This window comes from Pseudopipra pipra, chromosome 4 (assembly GCF_036250125.1).
Source record: "Pseudopipra pipra isolate bDixPip1 chromosome 4, bDixPip1.hap1, whole genome shotgun sequence".
Taxonomy (NCBI): Eukaryota; Metazoa; Chordata; class Aves; order Passeriformes; family Pipridae; genus Pseudopipra; species Pseudopipra pipra.
Genome location: NC_087552.1, coordinates 20,380,404 through 20,400,756, shown reverse-complemented (window position 1 = coordinate 20,400,756; position 20,353 = coordinate 20,380,404). Strand labels below are relative to the sequence as shown.

Below are 20,353 nucleotides of genomic sequence, written 5' to 3'. Positions count from 1 at the left end.
CAATTTTAGTGTTGAAGGGCAAGAAGCAAACTACAGTCATCTTTCTGGAAACTGGCAGTCACACCACTGTCCCTTATGTTGTTGTTGTCAGAGAATGGGTAGGATGTAATTCCCTTCATCTCACGCAGAAATTACTTGGCCATGTTGACATTTGCAGCCCTCTGGGACAGCCCCAGCTACTGACCTGTTTGCTAAACACTAGTTCAGCTGTGTCAGTTCTGTTGAAAACTATTTCCTGGCATTTGTGTTCAGCTCACACTATTTTGAAATGTCCCAGCCACGATTGTTTTCTTTCTTGAGGAAAATAACCTCTCTACTTAGACCATTGAAAACCTGGGTGTTAAATGCCTTTCATGTCTTTTATCAGCACTGTGTGCCTGCCTTCTCTGTTGTGAGGAGCCATTGCTGTTCATAGAGTGCCCATTTGTCATTCTTCACGTCCACACATGTTAGTGGGGTTGTTTCTGAGAAGCTGCGTGGCACAAAATGACCTCTGAACACTCTGGGCTGTGTGACTGCATTTATGCTTAGAAGCAAAAGAAGCACAGTCCCTGAAGCAGCAGAAACAGCAGCATCTGCCTTGGGCTGTGAGGGAAGCTGAGCCCTCAGAGACACAAAAGCCTGAAGCTATTTCCTTCTGTCAGTTTTTCAACTGAAGTCATTGGGAAATTACTGAGGACAATACATCCAATTAGAGAGATCAGTTCTGCACCTCATGACAGCAGTATGCAGTATGCATAGTTCCTGCAGCAGCAGGCAGTAAAAATTACTCACAGGCAGGCCTGCAATTCTTTGAACGTACTCGCACTGCAAGCAGCATAGACAGGGACGAGGTTTCTGTTTGCATGGCAGCTCTAGGGCAGCTAGATAATAATTCAGGTTGGAGGACAGTGCTTTTACTTTCTCCCCTCAGTTCTGTGTTGTAGACATCTGTAAGCACCACAGGTGTTACCCACATCTCTCTTAGCAAACAGGTTTGAATAGGTATTATTATAACCATTGCATTTCGGAAGCAGCTATCCTGTACACTTAAATGGTGCATACTCCAAGGAGATTCATTTGGGGCTTATGTTTTACCCACTGAGATAACGTGACCTGAGATTCTGTGATTCAACAAGACAGACAAATGCATTGGAGTGGGGAAAAACTACAAAACTGGATGTGGAAATGAGTTAAGTTTTATTAAATTGTATTTTTTGTCCAGTGGTTTTATCAAAACCACACACATTTATACAGTAGGGAAAGAAAATATTGAAGGAGACAGGGAGTCTGGTATTCTGATAGTAGACCAGAAATAGATACTGATTTGCAACCCATTTAGAAAAAGGCAGTAGCAATCTGGGCCGCCTTCGCAGAAATTCTCTGGAGCACTCATTTCTTGAACATCATGCTGAGTCTGGGCATTGTGTTATCAGTAGGGAGAGGTCAGAGCTGAAAGAGAAAAAATTGATGAGCAGGTCATTGACTTGGGATGAACGACTTGTACAGTATGAGAAAGATTAAAAGTACTAAAGTGATTTATGCCAGCTGAGGATCTGAGCTGGCTAGTTTAGTTTTGGCCACTAGCCAACCTAAAGGGTGAGAACAGAGCTCAGCAGTCTGCAAATAACTGAAGGCTGTTAAATACCAAGGAGGAAATTAAATGATTTAATGAAGCACACAAAGGTGTAACTAGAAGTAGTTGGACTTAATTAAGAAAGGGAATATTGTAAATGAGTATCCAGAAAGCTTCTTGCTGATGAAATATGATAGTCTGAAAATCACCTTCTCCTGAGTCTTAAAACTGGGTGTGACAGAATACAAATGTCTTGCAGGTTGAGAAAGATTGTGTGTTTATAGCATACAAACTTATAGCTGTTTTGCAGTCTTGAGCTCTAATATGTGCATCTTACCTGTTGCAAGCCATCATAGATGTTTGAGACTCATAAACACAAATCCACTGTATTTTTTTGCTACCCTGAATGAATATCTGGTCCTCTTCCATCTGAAAAAAACCCCACAAACCAATAAACAACCCTAGCTTATAAGATATGCTTAGTAGAGAATTGGTTTTATGGTTAAACGGAGAAAAGTGATGATAACTATATGGAAGAGTAGCCATGATAGGCCTTGCAAAGTTCTCGGATCAAAAGATGTTTTCTGAGCTGTCTCAAAATTCTTAGAAAATGTCCCCCCTGCAGTGAGGACACTGCAAAGAGACTGTACAGCTGCAAACAGGAGAGAAACTTGAGCTTGGCTGGAGCATTCAGGTACCTCTGTGATGAAGAGACACAGAGTTGTTGCTGCTCCCCTTACCTTAAAACCAGTAGCGACCGAGTAGGGGAGTAACACTTACGTTTGTGAACAAACTGAGAATCATTAGCTGAGATATTTGAGAGACAGAGATTATTCTGAATTTGCTAAAATGGCCACATCTGAATTTATTTCACAGCTCATTAGGGAGCTGTGTATAATAAATTACACAGCATGTTATGTTCAGCTAACCTGCCAGCTCCCTGTTTTTTTTATGCTCTGGGTTGGTGAATGTGAATAAACGAATAGTACCAATTCGACCATTGTTTCATTTCCAAATGACAGAGACAGTGACTTGACAGGGTTTTTTTTTTCTATCTGTTGAACCTAAAGGGGTTTCTGGCAAACCTAGAGGTGATTTTTCTTCATTCTACATCCATGAGGGCTGCTTCCAGTTGATAACAAAAGACATATTAGCAGGAGGACAGAGCTACCTAAAGGCAGGAGGGTCTATTTTTCTTTCCTAATTGTTGCTCACAGGAATAGTTCCTCTCTGCCCAATAATTTCCACTGCCCAGTGGTCAGGATTTTTGGACAGGCTTGAGATGTCCTGTATGCCTCAAGGACATGCTGGACATGTCCAAGTCTCAGCCTTGCCATTTTGTTATTCACTTTGGGCTGCGGTTTCATCTGGCTGCTGCACAGCATTGGGCATAGGGAAAAGGCCTCACTTCAGTTTCCATATATAATTGCTGCATGTTTTGGTCTTTTTAACTTGACTGTGTAGTCCAAGTTTGCTTTGTGGTCCCACCTTACCATTTCCAGAGTTGTGAGAAGACACAGTTGCTGATGTAGGGGAGAGTACCAAAGCAGGAAGAATTTCTTTATGCATTTTTTTAAACAATTCAGCTTTTCAAAGAAGAGGGACTTTTTTATTTCTGCTACCCCCACCCTCCCTCAGAATTTGAACCTGTTGGGCAAGATTTTCTTATTTTTACTTAATCTTTTTTTTTCCCTTTCCTGTTTCACAGTTATTACCCAAAATAGATCTCTGTAGAGTGAGAAAATGTTTCATTAACTTCTTTGGTGCTCCTAGGAAAGAATAACTCATTACTGGAACTAGTAAAACAAAGTAAAATATACATATATATGTATATATGTATGTCTGTCTGTCTTATAGCATTTATGCTTTCTCAAAGCAAAAGCTTTTGAAGATGAACAGGGAGCTTTAGGGAGATGTTTCACTGTGGAATGTTTCCATTTTCTGTCAGCACCATTCATCAACAGGATTATTTTTTTTCACAAACTGGCTGTTCCAGGCCATAATGATGGCTTTACGAGAATGTGTGGGGACAATTCCTGTTTCGTGTATGGCATGTTTGCATTAAATCTGGTCTAAACACAAAAACTGTGCTATCTGTCTATACGAATTTCCCAGTTGATTTCAATAAATCAACTCTGTCCATTACTGATATGCATTTTAGGTTGGAGAGTGCTTTATTCAGTGTTTCAAGAGTTGTTGAAAGAAAAAAATAACACCCTCTGACAAGTACTGGGTACTCTTATCTCATCTAAGGAGTGCCCTGTGAAAGAAGTGTGTCTTTACCAAATCAGGTTTCAAACAGGCATAAGATTGGTGCCTGTATGGATTTGAATTCTTCCATAAAGTAAGTCACAATGTAGGCTTTGATTTACTGGCTGGTATTAAGGGATCAGTAGCATTCACAAGGACATGAAAGTAATACACGGGTGTTAAGACACCTGAAAACAGTGGCTGCATTTTTAAAACCAGCCTGTTCCAGCCTGTGGGATGAGGCTGGGGTTTTGTCTGCTCCTGTGCTTGTGTGGCAAAGCAGTTCATGCACTGAGCCAGCATTTGAGCACTGCAGGAGCCTTGCAGCAGGCAAAAACTGTGAGCATAACTGGAGGCAGGCTGTGCCATGCCTCTGTTTCACCAGCTGTGACCAGGGAAAAAATTGCACTCAGCTTCTTTATATGTGCTTTGATGACAAGTGGTCTGCTGGAGCCAGGCAGCAGGGCTAAGAAAAATGACCTGTCTTTATTTCCCTTTGCAACTGGTAACACTGTTAAACATCCATCCCCTTTACTCACACATACACCCAAAGAGCTCTGCAAACTTCTGACACGGACCTAAGTAGGGGATGGAAACAATCTGCTCTGTGCAACAGAATACAGGGATTTCTGTTTTCTCAAAGCCATATATTCTACCTTAATTGCTTTCCTGTAATAATATAGCGATATGGTGTTGGCTTTGTATGAATAATTCAGGGCAGTAAAATGATAAAGTTATCAACAGAAGATGGCTTACAGCTGATAATTTAATGCAGTTCACAGATATTTCAAAGACAAAAAGATATATCTGCAGGTGGAATCTGAAATACCACACTGAGAATGTGTACAAATGTATTAACTGTTACTGGGGTAGAGGAAAAATAAGAGTCAACTGAAGATAGTGAATAAAATATTTTTATATACCCTGAATGTATGCTATTGTCTTCTAGTAAATAATGAACAGAAGATCTTTGCAAAATTCAGATAATCTCCCGTGCAATTGGTACACTGTATTTTATGAGGAGGAATGGGAAGACTTGAAGAAGACTCAGAACTCTTTTCTAGTCGGAGGCTTAATAAATGTGGTAGTATGTGTGCAGCAATATATAAGGAGGCAGATTTTGTGCGTGGGCTACACATATCAGAGGTCTAGGGCTTCGCACACAGAAACATGCCCTGTGTGCAGAAGCTCTACTTTTTTTGTCCCACTCACTCCCCAGGTCTCCATGCTCTCCATGATGTAGGAGCGGTGATCGAAAGGAACAACTGAAAGCAGGTTAAAAACAAAACATGAATTGTTGCAGCCCTGAGCTTCCAGGATACAGTTGTGCTTTGTGCTGCCTCTCTGGCCCAAGTTAGTGCTGGAAATGGAGCAACTGAGGGAAACATCAGAGTAAAACTCAAGTGCTACTACAATCTCCCAACAGCTTCAGCTGTGCTAACAAATGTGAGAGCAGTCCACATTTCCACAGCTCCCCAGTTCCCATGGTGGAGTGGACCTGTGTGTTTTGCTCCCTGCTTGGAGCATGGGGAAGGTGGGGAACCTCTTCATAATGCAAAACAGGATGGCCATTTCCTGTGCAGCTATGGCAAGCCAGCCACCAGGAAAAAGACAGACCAAGATGTTCTATCAAGCAATCTTCCTGCTGAATCCTCACTTCTGCACCTCACCCTCGAGGGAGATGGTTTTCCCTTTCGGTGTCTTGATATAAGCACTTGGAAAAGAGGGAATGCATGAACGCACATTTGGAGAATTGCCTGAGGCTCTTTGCAGTTTCAACCTCTGCCTCTGCTGTGGAGGCTCAAAGGGCTGAGTTGTGCCCACCCATGCAGGTTCCATACAGCCCACTCAGGAGGCAGTGTGGGCACAGCCAGCCTGCTCGAGAGCGCTGCAGACTTTGCAGCCTAGACCTTGAGAACTACGTGTCAGAGACCATGGCTTATGAGCTGCTTTGGAGAACAAAGACCGTAAAGATGGAGGCTTTGAATTTTTAGGGACAAATCTCAAGTAATTTTTAAGTTTGGATCACAGTTTTCTTTATGTAAATCCATGCAATTAGGTTCTTTGTGTCTGTTGACCCTTGAGAAGCACCTTGCAAGCACCACTAGAGATCTGCCCCTGAAATAAGCTTGAAGATTTCTCCTGTATTAAATTGCCTTTTTAATATGTCTCTCTCTCTTTTTTCTTTTTTTTTTTTTAAACATTCCTCCCCTTTCAAAGAAAATGAAAGAGGAATCTTTACTCTTCAGTGTCAGAGAAAAAGAGAAAAAAAAATCTTGACTTAATGGTCTTGTCTCTTTTTCCTCCCCATTCTATTACCCTTTACACTATTCATTTACCTGTTTACTATTAAAATAACCATCTGATGGTGGCATTACTTCATGAAGTGATACAGATATGCTAAGTGGAGTGTGACAGATGAATTCCATAATTTGAAAACCTGCTAGCTATGAGGTAGCAAGCAGTGCCTTTTTTTCTGCCTTTATTGACTATTAAAGCTCCATTTTGCAGCACATACTGTTCCAGTGACATGGTTTTCCATGCAAAAAAAGTCTTGTTTTTTTTCTGAAACCAAAAAATCTTCCCATCTGTGTTTGTGTAGGCTATGTAATAATGGGATCATTTATTCAAGCCAGAGAAGATAGTTTGTTTTGTTAAGAAAACGGCTTTTGATTACCTTCCTTGAAACTAATTTTTAAAATATGTAAATTAAAAGCTTGCATATTAATTGCAGGGCATGCAAGTGCCATTGGCATTCTTTCAGTATACCTGTGCCAGAGCTGCTGCTGGCTGGAATGTGACAAGGCAAAGGGTTGTATAAATACATCTGGTCTGAGTGATCCTGATGGGAAATCTGACCACAAATACTTAATTCCCTTATGTGATTGCTTTCTGCTCTAATTACTTTGTGAAAAGACAGAATGATTGTCTTTTCAATAAGCTGACATACTTTTTAGATTGAAACTGTAAAGTGTTTTTCTTCAGTGGAGGTTTCCATTTTAATGGACTAGCAGTACTTACCAACTCAGCTTATCTCTTTTTGGCTCAGTTCAGTGCAGTAACAGCTGAGGAGTAACTTCATTAAACATGTGCTGTGTGGCAGGGGAACACTGCTTTGCCAAAATCTATACTTATTGTGAAGTATGTTATTTTAACAAGGGAAAGCTAGGATTTCATTATACATTTATTCCCATAGTAAAGATAATTGCATTTGTCCCTCATATAGCAACTTTCACAGACCTTAATAAACATCAATTAAACCTAACCTACCCATTTATTCTGCAGCAAAAATGATAAATATCCATCTTTAAAAATCAGTTCTCAAAATAGGCTTTTTCTAAATGTGTATCTACTGTTTATTGGACTATGTGGTGAAAACGAAAGATCAGATCTTGATCTTGGTTATCCCCTAGGGAATGACAATAAATGTGCTGGGGCTAACAGATTTATGCAGATGTTTTCAGAATGAAAAGCTTGTCTGCAAATGTTAATGTTGGAATGGTGGCCTTGTCCTTCACTCTCTGGTAGTAGGTGTTCACGTGCACTTCTCTGAGAATGGGGTAGTAACTTAAGCCTAGTGTGAGTCCTGCGCTGCTGGAAAGATTTTTGTAGCTGAAATCTAATGTGCAGTTTCTGATTATGCACAGAGTGACTGGATCCTTGCCTACCTTTTCTGAGAAGTCTGCTAATCCCAAAATTTTGGCCATGGGGTGACGAAAGCAGATCAGAAAGCAGATCTTTCATTCCTTGTGAGTTTCTGATGGTGGGCATCTAAAAGATGTTCAGGGAGCCCAACCTTAGGTATGCAACTCCATGGAAAGGGGAAGATTTTTTTCCCAGGCTCGATTAAGGTTCCTTGATTTACCTTTTGTTCACTGACTGTGTATGTAGGAAAGGTATAAAAAGCAGTTTCCTGGGGCAAATGGTGTGAATGGCTGTATTTTATTAATTTCTAGGCTAAAATTATCTGAATGAGATGACGAAACTGAAAACTCTCAAAGTCTTTTATCCCATAAAATGTTACTATCCTTTTTAGGTTTCACAATATTTCATTTTTTAAGTGGGTTTATTTGGTTACTTTTAATCAAGAACAGAAACATGCTGGTGTTATTCAAGCAAAACCAAATTTTGTCTGGCTGCTGGAAAGAGTTTCTTTTTGGTTTGTGTTGTTTCTGAGCTCAGCCTTCAGGTCACTGTCCACTGAGCCCCCTGAGGCCTTCAGTTTTTGGTAAGCTCCCTCTGGCCAAACGCCCAGTCCATGCTAATGCACTTGCTGTGATTTTCAAAATTCTGCCCAGATGGTCTTTTCCTCTGGAATAGTTTATGATGCTCAGTCTCCCATTTTCCTCAGGGGAGAAATATATAATTTAATTTGTGGGTTTCAGTAGTCTTACTAATGACTTGCTGCTTGTTCTGTTGTTTTTAAGGAGTTACAGATGTCCCACTGGCACTTTTATATTGTCCTGTGTTGTTTCCATCAGTTGTTGGATTTCAGGAGGGAGAGATGTAAACTGTACTTCAGCTTCTTTGAAACAAAGCTGACAGAATGGTTGAAAATGAGGCACATTCTGCTGCTAAATATTTTGCCTTCCTGGGTTGCATTTTGCAAGAGACAGTTGGAAAAGTATATTCATGAGAGAAACTACTGAATCTGAAATGCTTGTCTCTCAAAGTCTAAAGGGCATCAAGTAGGAAACCATTAACTTTGGGCACAGAACTTGCCCTTTAGCAACACACAGAACATTATTAAAACAACCTTTAAGGATTTTGCTGGTGAAGAAGTCTGACTACTTCTTTATCACCATCTCAGCAGTGCTAACTTAAGGCACGGGCCTGAGGAGCTCAGCCTGTCTCCTGATCCGACAGGTTTGCGCATCGTGCCAATGGCAATGACTCCAGCCAGTGCATCTCTTATAACAGGGGACCTGCTGGGCTGTGTGTGTGGCACTCCTGGGACCTCTACTGTTCTCGAAAAAACCTCTCTGTTGAGGAGTGTTTTTAAAACGGTGTGCTGCAGTAGTTAGCATATAATAACAAGAACTATAAAAGCAGAACAAGCAGAAATTATTTTAGTCTTACCTGGTGGTAAGTTGTGCAAAAAAAAGATAGAAGGCTGCTATGTTCCTGTTCTGACAGATTCATGGATTCTTTTTTATCCTTGAGAGCTACATCTAGCTGAAAACAGAAATGTTTTCTGGGAGTAACATCAAGAGAAATTTTTTTTTTTTGGCCCTGTTCATTAAAGCTGTATTTTTATTCCTGATGAAGAATGAAGTGTTTAGGTTTAAATGGGTGTTAGTCTGCAAGGAAGTGTTTTGAAAGAAATGTTGCTAGAGGGAATTTTGGTTTCCTCTATGTAGGTAGTGTCCTGTGCTTAGCTTACAACAAGCTGATACCAGTGGTCAGTCAGCTTTGTTCTAAATGCTGTGAATTCAGAGAAAAGCTGTGAATTCAAATGTTCATTACAAGCCTGAGTTTCTAATAGCTAAACCTACAAAACAACTCCTGCAACAGACAGTGATCAAGTGTCTTTAGTAGTTTTTTCCATGCTGTATTTTGCATGAGAAGTCATCTTCTTTTTGAGAACAGAACGACAGTCCCAGGTCCTCTGTATTAACAACAACAGCAGCAAAGCAGGTTCCTTATCTGTAAAGAAACTTGCAGGCACAGACAGTTGCTGCTGGGGCTGACATAATGCAAAGAGCTCTGGCACAAAGACCGCTAAATTGGATGGACTCAGGTACAGCATCTGTGGTGCTTGTACATGGTTTGCTCTCACGGGAAAGTTGCAGCAGAAAGCAGTTGGAGTCGTGTCTTTTGTATGGCAGTGATGACCAGTCATCTGCAGCTCTGGAGAGAGAGAAGAGAGAGACTGTGAAGGTACAGTGTGGCTGTCACGCACGCACAGCGAGAACCCTGGTCAGCTCACACCTCCCAGTCGGCACGACAGCGCAGTACACAAGGATTATGTCAAAGTGCATTTGCAGCAGTACATGGTTTGCCAGACATCTGACAGCTTGAGGTGCTGGGCACATGGAAAAATAGCTGATGGTGAGAAAAGAAAAAGAAAAGCTATACCTTACTGCTTTTCAAAGAATTGGTCCCATGTCCTGTCTATTGAGGTTATATAGGATACGTAGCAACATGGTTGCTGGGTGTGGGTCCTTTCAAATGCAGACATACTCCAGTCTCCTGCTGGAAGATAGCACATGTAAGCCAGGGTTCTTGTAAAAAAAATAAATATTATATATCTCATCAGATTGTCGAACCAGCAATAACTGCATCAAGTCCCACTAGGCAACTGTAGGTTTTCCCTTTCCACCAGTTAATTTCTAGTCCTGGAAGATTGCAGATGTGATCTTGAATCTTCTTTCATTTCACTCTTATAAATAAGCAGCACCGTCAGTCTTTTAGAGTACTTCCTACAGCTGGATATAGAGGGAGTACATTGTTTCTACCCAGGGGCTTTATTCTACAGCATTTTGAAGTTGTCTGTGGATGTGAGTTGCTTTCTGCAATAGGAACTTGTGGGGAAGCATGTTCTTATCTTACCTGTAATCCTCCAGTGTTCCTTCCCAGACTGCTAAATGTCAGGGCTCTCCTTGTCTTATCTGTCTGTATGACCTTGCCCCCAGGATGGCTATGGAAATTGCAGGAACGCTTTACAGAGACAGTTGTCAGCCTGTGAATAGCATCAGTGTTTTTGGTTTTTGATTTTTTTCCTCTTTTTAAGAAGCAAAGATAATTCTGACAGCTGGATGTAACCACATGGTAGTTGTCCTGCCATTGTTTGCAAGCTGGTCACAGTCATTCCTGACTAGGAGCTATTAAAGTGGAGCTCAGACTCCAGAGGTGTTGAGTGACATGCTGTTGTCCTAATGTGTCAAGCAACAAGTGCTGTCTTTTGGCAGCCCGAGCTTACATATCAGTTCTGTCAAGGTTTTAGAGTCTACTATGGCAATCACTTGCTTTGGCTGTGCTTGTCCTTAGAGCCAAACTACTTATCGCTGACTTGTCACATGCTAACCAATAAAAGCAGCAGCAAGCCTCTCTCCTTTGGACTTGTTAGAGGACAAGGGAAGTCTGTGCTTTGCAAACCTCACACAAATTAGTGCATTCTTCTCTGTGAACTGTGCAGTAGAGAAGAAATTTGTTTACATTAAAATGTTTCTGTGCTGATGCTGGTGTGATAAAACAAAGCAAGAATAAACGGGGATTTGCCAGCAACAGAGAGCCAGGTGGAAAATTCTTTCTTCACTAGGGATTCAGATGTTTCACAAGAAGCCACAGGAACTTTTCTGGAGCTAACAGTATCATTTTGCCTGGCGCTCAAGCTTAAAACTGTGTTCTTTTCAACTTGTTCAGGTTGCTGTGTGGTATAATACCCTGACAGAGATGAAATGCACACTTATATCTGCATTTCTTTCTGGTAGTTAACAATGGAAGACAGGAGAAGCCTTGAGCTCACATGAGCTCCATCCTCTTGTGTATGGCAGGATGCCCTGATGCTGTATTGAGATTCATCAACATTATGTCTGTGGGTAGATCACTTCCCCTGCAGATCAGTTCTGCTTTGTCCTCAGAGTACAAACTTGTGGCATGGCGCAGGAGTGCACAGGCTGGATCCTGAACATGATCCAAGTGCTACAGCCCTCTGCTCTGAGGCAGGTGGGTCCTGGAGAGGTATTCAGAGTCCAGCATTGAGCTGCCAGGGCACACTGTACTTTGTGTCGAGGAGGCAGGTGTCTCAGCATGGGGTCCTCATCTGAATTTTAACCTTGGAAGTTACACATGGAGTCAAGAGCCTGATCTCAGGCTTGTTCTCCAAGGAGCAGGAGGTAGTCAGGAGGCAGGTCTTTCTGTGCCTGAGCTCTAGAGCTGCATCATGTTTAGTCATGAGCAAAAGGACCAGGTTGCTCAACTAGTTTGTGAGACATCCAGCTCTTATAGTTCAGCATGGCTCATGCGAGTGTGCTACTGGACACCCCACGGAACCACTACTTGCCATGATTCTGTCAGCATTGCCCAGTCTGGCTGAATTTTCTAGGAAAAGGCAGATTTTATTTCAGGGCATATGGTGGCTCCAGGTGCTGTGAGGATGGCAGGTTTGATGAGGTGGTAATCTAGACCACATGGACCTGATAAATTTGTGGTAGTAAGTCTGATACTTCCACCAAAGCCTGCTGCTAGCAGAATTGCCTGGCTCAGCACTACTTCCCATGCTGGACCAGACCCCAGCCTAACAGAAAAATGGTCTGTTCTCAGGTAAAACTTCTTTCTGCTTCTGAAGTATAAATAAGGAGTGGGTTTTTTGTAGTGCCTTAAATATGATAGATTTCCTGTGCTGTTTTAAACAATAGTAATGAGGACACCCTGGTCTCTGATGCAGTCTTGTCAGAAATATTGGACAAACCAGCAGGCACTTACTAACCCAGGACAATACCCAAACTGGAGAAGGGTCACTTCTTTATCAGGGTTGTTACTGAGAATAGTAATAGGCTGGGGGCAGATGATTTATCTGTACAGGCAGAAGAGTCTAAACAGGAGAATGAAATTATTATTATTGTTGTTGTTATTATTATTAATTCTCTCTGATGAACATGCTTCCTTTTTTTTCCTCTCAATTTTGCTGCATGGAAAATTTTTTCCAAACATTTTAAGCTTGAGAAAAACTGTCACTGAACAACAGTTCTAATGAAATAAATAAAGTCTTTTTTTTGTTTACTTGTCTAATTCCAAGTTTTCAGGAATTGTTTCTCAAAATCTTTTGGCTTTGAGAGAAAAATGTCACAAGAATATTTTTTAGTCACAAAATGATTGTAAAAAAAGACTGATAACTTTTCTTTTAGCTCAAGAATAATTTTTGGGCTGAGCCTGAGTATTAAAAATGTCATAATAAATGGCAACTTTTCTGGAAACTTGAAAGTTTGTGAAAGAGGGAGGTTATGCTGACAGATGTTTCAGAAGCTTAATTAATGAAGTCCTGAAATTAAAAAGTACAATTTGGCTTCTTTCATGAGAAGAAATACCATGTAACATTTCAAAAGTAATAAAAGACCAATCATCCCAAGAACTTCAGACAATAAAGAATGATTGTAAAATAGCAGTTAGGTTTCTTTTCATCATTGTGAACTTTTAAATGTATCTCTGAACTGTCTGAAAGACTCTGATCATATTTTGTGACAATTACTGAGCTTTCAGGATTTTTGTACATTCTACATTACCAAACAAAACCTTTTGAATATTTTAATGATTGAATAGCTCCTTTAAGAATCTGTAGGTGTTCCAGTCAAGGTTGTTCTTCCCTCCTACTGGTCAGAAATTATCGGAGACCAGATTGTTCTAAAACTCAAAATCTTTGCATCCAAATGAATAACTCTTTTTAAATGCTTCAGTGTCACTAAAAACTGTATATTTAAAAAACATTTTGTTTTCCTGAAACTACTCCAAGTGACTCCAACTTCATTTTGCATGTAATAGTTTTGCCCAAAAGAAAGATGCACTTAATCTCAGCTGTAAGAACATGGATTTCCTAGTTCTGTAGTGCTGTCATTTGTGAAAAATGGCTTTGCCTTACTGTATTTCTTTTCATTATCCTTACTTAGTGGCTGATCAGCTTCCAATAATGTGGTTACTTGATCTTATCCTGCAAAATTACAATCCATTATCTCATCAGGATATGTTCTCAGAGGGGATTTAAAAAAAATGCTGTCAGTAATACCTATACTCAGTTTAAATTAAGTGAGGACATGAAGTAAGCTTCACTGCTGCGAAGTACAGGGTATCAGCACCTGTCCTTCATTAATCTGCTCAGCCCTTTCTCTTTACACTGTGAAGTGGCATGATAACATAAAACCACAATTAAATGCATGGAAACTTGCTGCCTGTCCATGCTTTGAGGAGTCTCATGCACCCAGATGCTGCCTTGTTCTAGCTTTGCTGCTGGGCATGAGAATGGTTTGCTGCTGGGCTGAGATTGACAGGGAGCTCATCACAATGGCTTTCCTCAAGTAAGCAGTGGCACGTTAGAGTACACAAAGCCTGTTGTGAAAAGCTGAAATAAAGCCAAACATTTGTAAGCCAGTTTCTAACCTTTGTTAATTGAGGTGCCATTTTATTAGGCAGAATTGATGATGCAGTAAGGGGAGTCACACTACATTAAGGCAAATGTATGGAAACACTTGCTACTGGAAGGCAGATGCTGCTTGAGGACATGTTAAGGGATGAGTGTAATGCCGTAGGGAAAATTCTGCAGGTAAAGGTCAGTGGAGGTTTCCTTAAAAGTAGTTCTTGGACAAGTTTGTGTGACATTTCTTTGTCTGCTTTCTAATACTGCTTTCTAATCTTTGCCTCAAAGAAACAACGGGGTACAAAGCATATTGTCTGTGCAAGGACTTAAACTCGTACAGTGTTGATCTCCCTGTCTGTCTGCAAAATGCCAAGAATAGCTAAAAATCATAGACTTTGTTTTGGAAAATAAAAAGAAAAGAAAGCCTTTTTCTCTGGACTTTTTGAGGTGAAGTTTCAAACATTCTCATATATTTCTAAGAGCTACACATTTTCCTGAGTGAAAAAGAATAATAAAATATATAAGTTAAAAAAAAAAAAAGGTATTTCCCACAGTCGTGTACTTCCAGATGCCATATATTTAGGGGGAAAGAACATCATGTGCTTAAAATAATGAGAGTTAATAACATCAGGAATAGCACAATTTGCACTAATTTCATTTAAACAAGAACTGAAACTTCTCAGCTGCACAGTTGTAAATATGCTATTTATTGTCAGTAACCTTAAAAGACTGGTCACCTAAGAAGACTCATTTGGGCCTCTTTATTACCAGAAGCATCTCCTTGGACTTCTGTACTGCAGTCCACCAGCTGTCTGTTACGATATATCCTGCCTGTCATCAGATTTGAGTTCTGTATCATGCAGTACTTATTTTTGTAGAGAAGTAGGTGTGGGTTTGTGTGTTACAGGGGCTGGGGGTGGAGGTTTCACTTTGTACTGCTTGCAGATAGAATTACTGTGCCTGTATTTCAGCTTCGCTTATTTCCCCTGTGTCTCTTGTGGATATTTGTGGGGGATAAAATAAACACTGGCTTTGGATTTGTTTTGCACTGTGAATTTGCTTCTAATTGGCACCACCCACAACAAAGTTTAAAGTAAACATTTTCGGTTTTCAAAGCCAGAAGGATAATGCCAGGCTACTGCAGTGAGCTTTTAAACGGCTGACAAAACATCATTGCTGTGGTCAGAGGTAAAAACTCCTGCAGAGACAAGGTGGGCACTAATGATCTCTGGGCCCTGCTTGCAAGCTGGTCCCTGGACTCTCCCTTCTCACAACCTCTGAAGGATGTGGCCTGAGGCTTGTGACTTTTGGCCATGTAATGTTTCCATTGCACAGTTCACAGGGTCAGAAAGGCTGACATCCTCTGCCGAGGAGCCCTGCCAGTATAGCTGACGGGGAGAAACTTGGGTGTATATCACTTTTACCCTGTCCCTTAGCTGGTGAGGTTTAGTCCTGACTGCAGCATTATTTAAAATAGCTTTAGGATTGTTTAGTGTTAGAGTCAGGGAACTTGCCGTCTGTGCCTTTTTACCTTGTCCATTACTTATTTGTTAAGAGCTTTAGCTTAAAGAGATAAAATTAAACTATCCAGGTAGTTTTAGTAGTAATTTTGTGGAGCTTCTTCAAAGCAGCTTTTTATTGGTGTCCATGCACATGTAGATAGAATGCTTAAAATTGATTTTGTGGCTGCTAAGGTAGGCATGTGCAGGCAAAGAAACACCAGAGATTCATGCAGGGTTTTTTTGGTTTGGTTTGGTTTGTGTCTTGTTGTTGTTGTTTGTTTTTTTACCATGCAGCCTTTATAAGCAGCATTTGGGAATAAAAACTATCAAATTTCACATACTATACACTGCAATCTTAGATCTACATTCTTAATATCTAACAGCCAGGCTCACATGCTTAAATTTCTGCAGTGCTTCAGAAATACGTTGTAGTTATTACTTAATTGATATGGATAACAGAATCAAACCAAATATTTAAAAGCATTAGGCCCCCAAATAATCAGGTAAACATATTCCTAAACTCTTAGCCAGATGAAGCCAGGAGCCAGACACACAAATTATTGTTAGTGTTTTTCCAAATGAGTACATTAGATCAGGTTCTTAAATCTTCCCTTGGACAGCTGAGTAAAAAGAGTCTGAAAGCACAGCTATGCTCCTGTCTGGCCCTGAAAACATGAAATTCAAGTTTGAAATGGGGAGATGTGAACAGTGCTGGTTGGATCAAACACAATACCAGGTGTAAGGGCTGCACAGCTGCTAAACAAGGTGATGAGGCCATGAGGGATGGTATGTGCCATGTGAATGTACTGGTTCAGACCTCCTTTAGCAAGGGGATTTCACTGCTTGTTTCCAACACAGTTGAGCGCTTGACCCCAGCATCTCCTTCTCCAGAAAAATGATTGGCAGAATCTCCAAAAATGGTGGGTGTGTGTGACCTTGGGAATCTGCTTTGTTTTAGGCTTCATGACCTATGGTACCGAACTGCACATACTTTGGGCTCTGGAGTTTTGTATCTTGGGGTCAAAGCCTGTGGGAAAGGAATAACCCTGCTACCAACAAGCATTTGAAGTGTGTAGGATAAAAAGTGCTGTGTGAGGGGCTGCTGACAAGCATCTGGACTGACAGAGATGACCCTCTGCTGTTGACTTAACAGTTGACATTCTGCAGACTGAAAGGAGGTGACCAGTTCTCTGGGAATGGAAGAGTACAAAACATAACCAAAGATGAAAAGGAACTTTAGAAGCGCCTTAAGCTGAGATCCTTTGAAATCCCTTTGTGCCAGGCTGTCTGCAAAATGCACAGTACAAGAGAGCCTCACACAGGGCAGGTGTGTGGAATGGGAAGGAAAAGCAGGAAAAACAGCAGTTCCCTGACACCTCACAGGAATTCAGTGTCATAAGGAGAAACTGAATGCTAAGTCTTAGTCCCTGACCAGTGCTTTGTTACCTATTTCATCATGACCTGCACAGGCTGATGCTTGTTTCCAGATATTGATTAGAAGGGTGCCAAAAAATCCACTACAGGTGTTACTTTTGTTGTGAAAATATCAGCAGTTCAGTTAACTAGAGATAATGTCCCCGCTGCATGCTTTGGGGGCAGATATTCCCTCCCTCCTGGAAAAAACACCTCTCAAAACAATGGCTTAACGAAGTGCCTGCCTGCCTCCAAAGCTACGCACGTCAGCCAAGTGCCAAGTGAGGAGAGGAGGCAGAGCCACTGTTTGAGAAGAGTGATGCCCATTCTTGAGCCCCCTAAAAATATAGGCCCCTTATATGGCAGGAAACTCAGTGTAAGTTGAAGCTGTCAGAGGTGATTTAATTCTTGCTGAGTGCTCTTTGACTCCTCTCTGGGTCCCAGAATGAAGCCGAGGTCAGGAACTCAGTGACTGCTGGCTGCCAGCCCCGTCACAGCTCTGGGAACAGCAGTTTATTTCCATGTAATGCAGATCAATAATCTCACCATGGGACTGATCACTTGTAGCCATGTGCTGGGACTCCCCATCTCCAGTGTTAGAGATTGAGATGAGGCACAATAACTGCATTGAAAGGGAAGATGTGCCTTTTGTCCAGTAATTAATATTTCCCTTCCACGTGCACTTCTACACAGAATGGGCTGGATTACCTCACATTGAGCCAGAACATTCAAACTCGCTGATGACATTTCAAGCAATTGCAGCACTTGTTACATTAATGGCAAAATCTCCACAGCTTTTATGCCTCTCCCTTTTAGAGCTTAGGTTATCAGTGGTAACTCTATCCCCAATTATTTTTGGTAGAGTAGCTTTCACCCACCTTATATGCAAGCAATATGTTTGCTGTAGACATGGTGCTGCAGTCTAATCCTAGACCCATAATACAACAGAGTGAGGAAAGGACCAGTCACCTTTAGAGAAGCCTTCCTAGTTTATGCCAGCAAAGGTTTTGGGTCTGTAAAGACTGTTGTTCATCAAAATATTGAAATTGCATATGATTACCTTAGATTGAAAAAATAGACATATAGTTTTTAAGCATTTTCCTGGAATTGGTACAGATATTTAAGTGGTTATTGGTCAGTAATAGAATTCTGATAATTTAAATATCTGAAGTAAATAAAAAGCTTTTTTTTTCAGAAGGAGCAGCTCAGATGTTATAATTTTAAATGTTATAAATATACCCACAGTAATGACTGTAACACCAGTTCCTTTATATACATAGAAATTAGCCATGATGATCAATATTAATCTTTATTGCCTTTGAATTGAAATAAATTTAGAAGTTTATTAATATATGCTATTACATCACACTGATTCACAGATTTTATGGCTGAAAAAGGGATATTGTGTCAGTTTATCTCATCTCTTGTACAGCAGGTTGTACAGTTTCCTTATAGTAGTCCATTCAAATAAGTGTATCTCACACTTGGGTTTTAGGACCCATATGTTCTGCGATCTTTACCTATCTGTTTTTAGCAAGCCCCTCACAGGTAGCCAACAATTTGTCTCTTTCCATGTTCTGATTAGCTTATACCAAAATTGCTGCTTGCTATATTGACTCTGCCAAGGTGGTGGTTCCTTGCACACCTTTCATTCAAACTCAGAGACAGGTGTACTTCACAATATAACGATCACAATATAATCTTGTTCAGTTTAACAATTTTTTCCTTTAGATACTGTCTTGGCAAGATAATGACTGATTTCAGTATAGCCAAAATTTAATCTTTTTTTTTAGTAGGTGATCAGTATTGTTATGCATCTGCATTCCCACAGTCAGGGCTTTCCATTAACAAAGCCAGTGAAGGCATTCAAAGGCTGCATGACTGCATCAACAAGTAACAGGGACTTTTCTCTCAGACTTAACTACGCCAAAGTTTGTCATGTCATGTGGACATAAAGTATCTTAGCTATGAGCTGGAATTAGCCTCTTTAGTCAGAACAACTGGCTAAAGAATCATAAATAAATTCAACTAGATCTTGATATTGTGAGTATTTTATTATTTCAAATGTCCAGTCCTGTTACCACTGAGCTCAGACCCATCCACGAATTCAGCCCCTGCCAATTTGCCGTTTTCTTCTCCTATGTCTTTTCCATAAGCAGGACACATTTCACGTATGCAGGCTTGATTTTCAAGAACTTAAGCACATATACAACTTGCTAAAGCATGGATTATTCTATCAACAGTATAGTGTGGAAATCGCGTTCTTTTGGGGGTCCCTGTCACTCTCATTTTGCTTCTTGCAGCACCTTATCAGTTACTTTCTCTGTTATTTCATAGAGCTTCTTGCCATGTGTCTCTAGATAAGATGCAGTGACCACTAAATTTTCTGTAAGTTATAACAGAGTCAAAGAAAAGGGACCTGTTCTATTCCCACACTACATACCAGATGGGGTGTTAGTTGTCTGGTAACATTTATCTTGTGGAATTTTTTTTCCACTTAATTAAATTTCCTCAGTGTAACAAACCAATATGATTTTTGCAATACTGATTGTAGTTTTCCTGAGGTTTTACCATGGAGAAATGTATCCAGAACTTACTCTGTGTCTCCACTGGAAAGAGCTGTCTGCAGGAATTTGCAGTGCCCTTCTGACACTGTAATCCTAAGCAGCCCAGGGAAATTTAGAGAGAATCTCAGGATGGAAAAGTGCTGCTAGTTCTATTAAATCCTATTAAAATGTCATAAATGGAAAAATGAAGTTTAAACAAGGCTTGGGGAAGCACTTTTAGAGAAAATCTGTTGTTTTATGTATCTTTATTTTTACCATTAAAGCTGCTTTTGTTTTGCTGCAGACACGCATTGTGAAAATTGTCAGGAAAGAATAAGAAAATAGTAAAATGATTCAAGCCCAAATTAATGCCTTTATGGTTATAATTTCCTTTACTTCAGTTGATTTTTCCCTGGCAGAGCTTTAAGAAAAGTTCTATCTCACCAAATAACAGAAAATCCATAGTGCAAAACCAAGCAGATATTTGCAAGGAGCCCCAAAATTTTGCTGATGAACTCCTGGTGTTTTGTTAGTAGGTATTTCTAGAATGGATGACATCTGATGTGATTTTGTAGATGCACACTAAGGCAACATACATACACACACATACATACGTGTATATGTGGACGCTTTAAGTATCTGTCTCAGTAGGTAACAGTGGAATTTACTCCATTCATTACTGATTCCCCTGGGGCTCTGGAATTTCAGGATCTGACATCTTCTGATAGAGAATTTCTAGTTGTGTTGTTTCAAGTGCTGGTTTAAATAAAACAAACAAACAAACAAAATCATTAGCAGCACTAATACAGCACATCATGATGGCAGGTTAAATATAGACATGGATTACAGAGTCATTGTTTTCACTCCTGCTAAATAAGACAGTGCACTTAAAATGGAATGCCACTTGACCTTTTGTGTCTCATCAGTCTGTGGCTGTATTTAACCGATGCAGGGAGGAAACATTTTCCCCTGGAACTGTCCCCTGTTGATATGACGATCGCTACTGCGGGGTCACAGC

The 20,353-nt window shown here is 40.5% G+C and overlaps 1 long non-coding RNA gene across 2 annotated transcripts; it reads right to left on the bottom strand.

Annotated features, from left to right (window-relative positions):
* Positions 1 to 1,162: 1,162 nt before the first annotated feature.
* Positions 1,163 to 20,326, bottom strand: LOC135412888 (uncharacterized). 2 transcript variants are annotated; one of them, XR_010430009.1, is made up of 3 exons: positions 19,950 to 20,326; positions 9,884 to 10,000; positions 1,163 to 9,655 (listed from the first exon to the last, which is right to left on the bottom strand). It is a non-coding gene; the product is annotated as an uncharacterized LOC135412888 (long non-coding RNA). The 2 variants fall into 2 exon arrangements; XR_010430008.1 differs by having other exon boundaries at positions 9,884 to 9,997.
* Between the last annotated feature and the right edge of the window lie 27 nt (positions 20,327 to 20,353).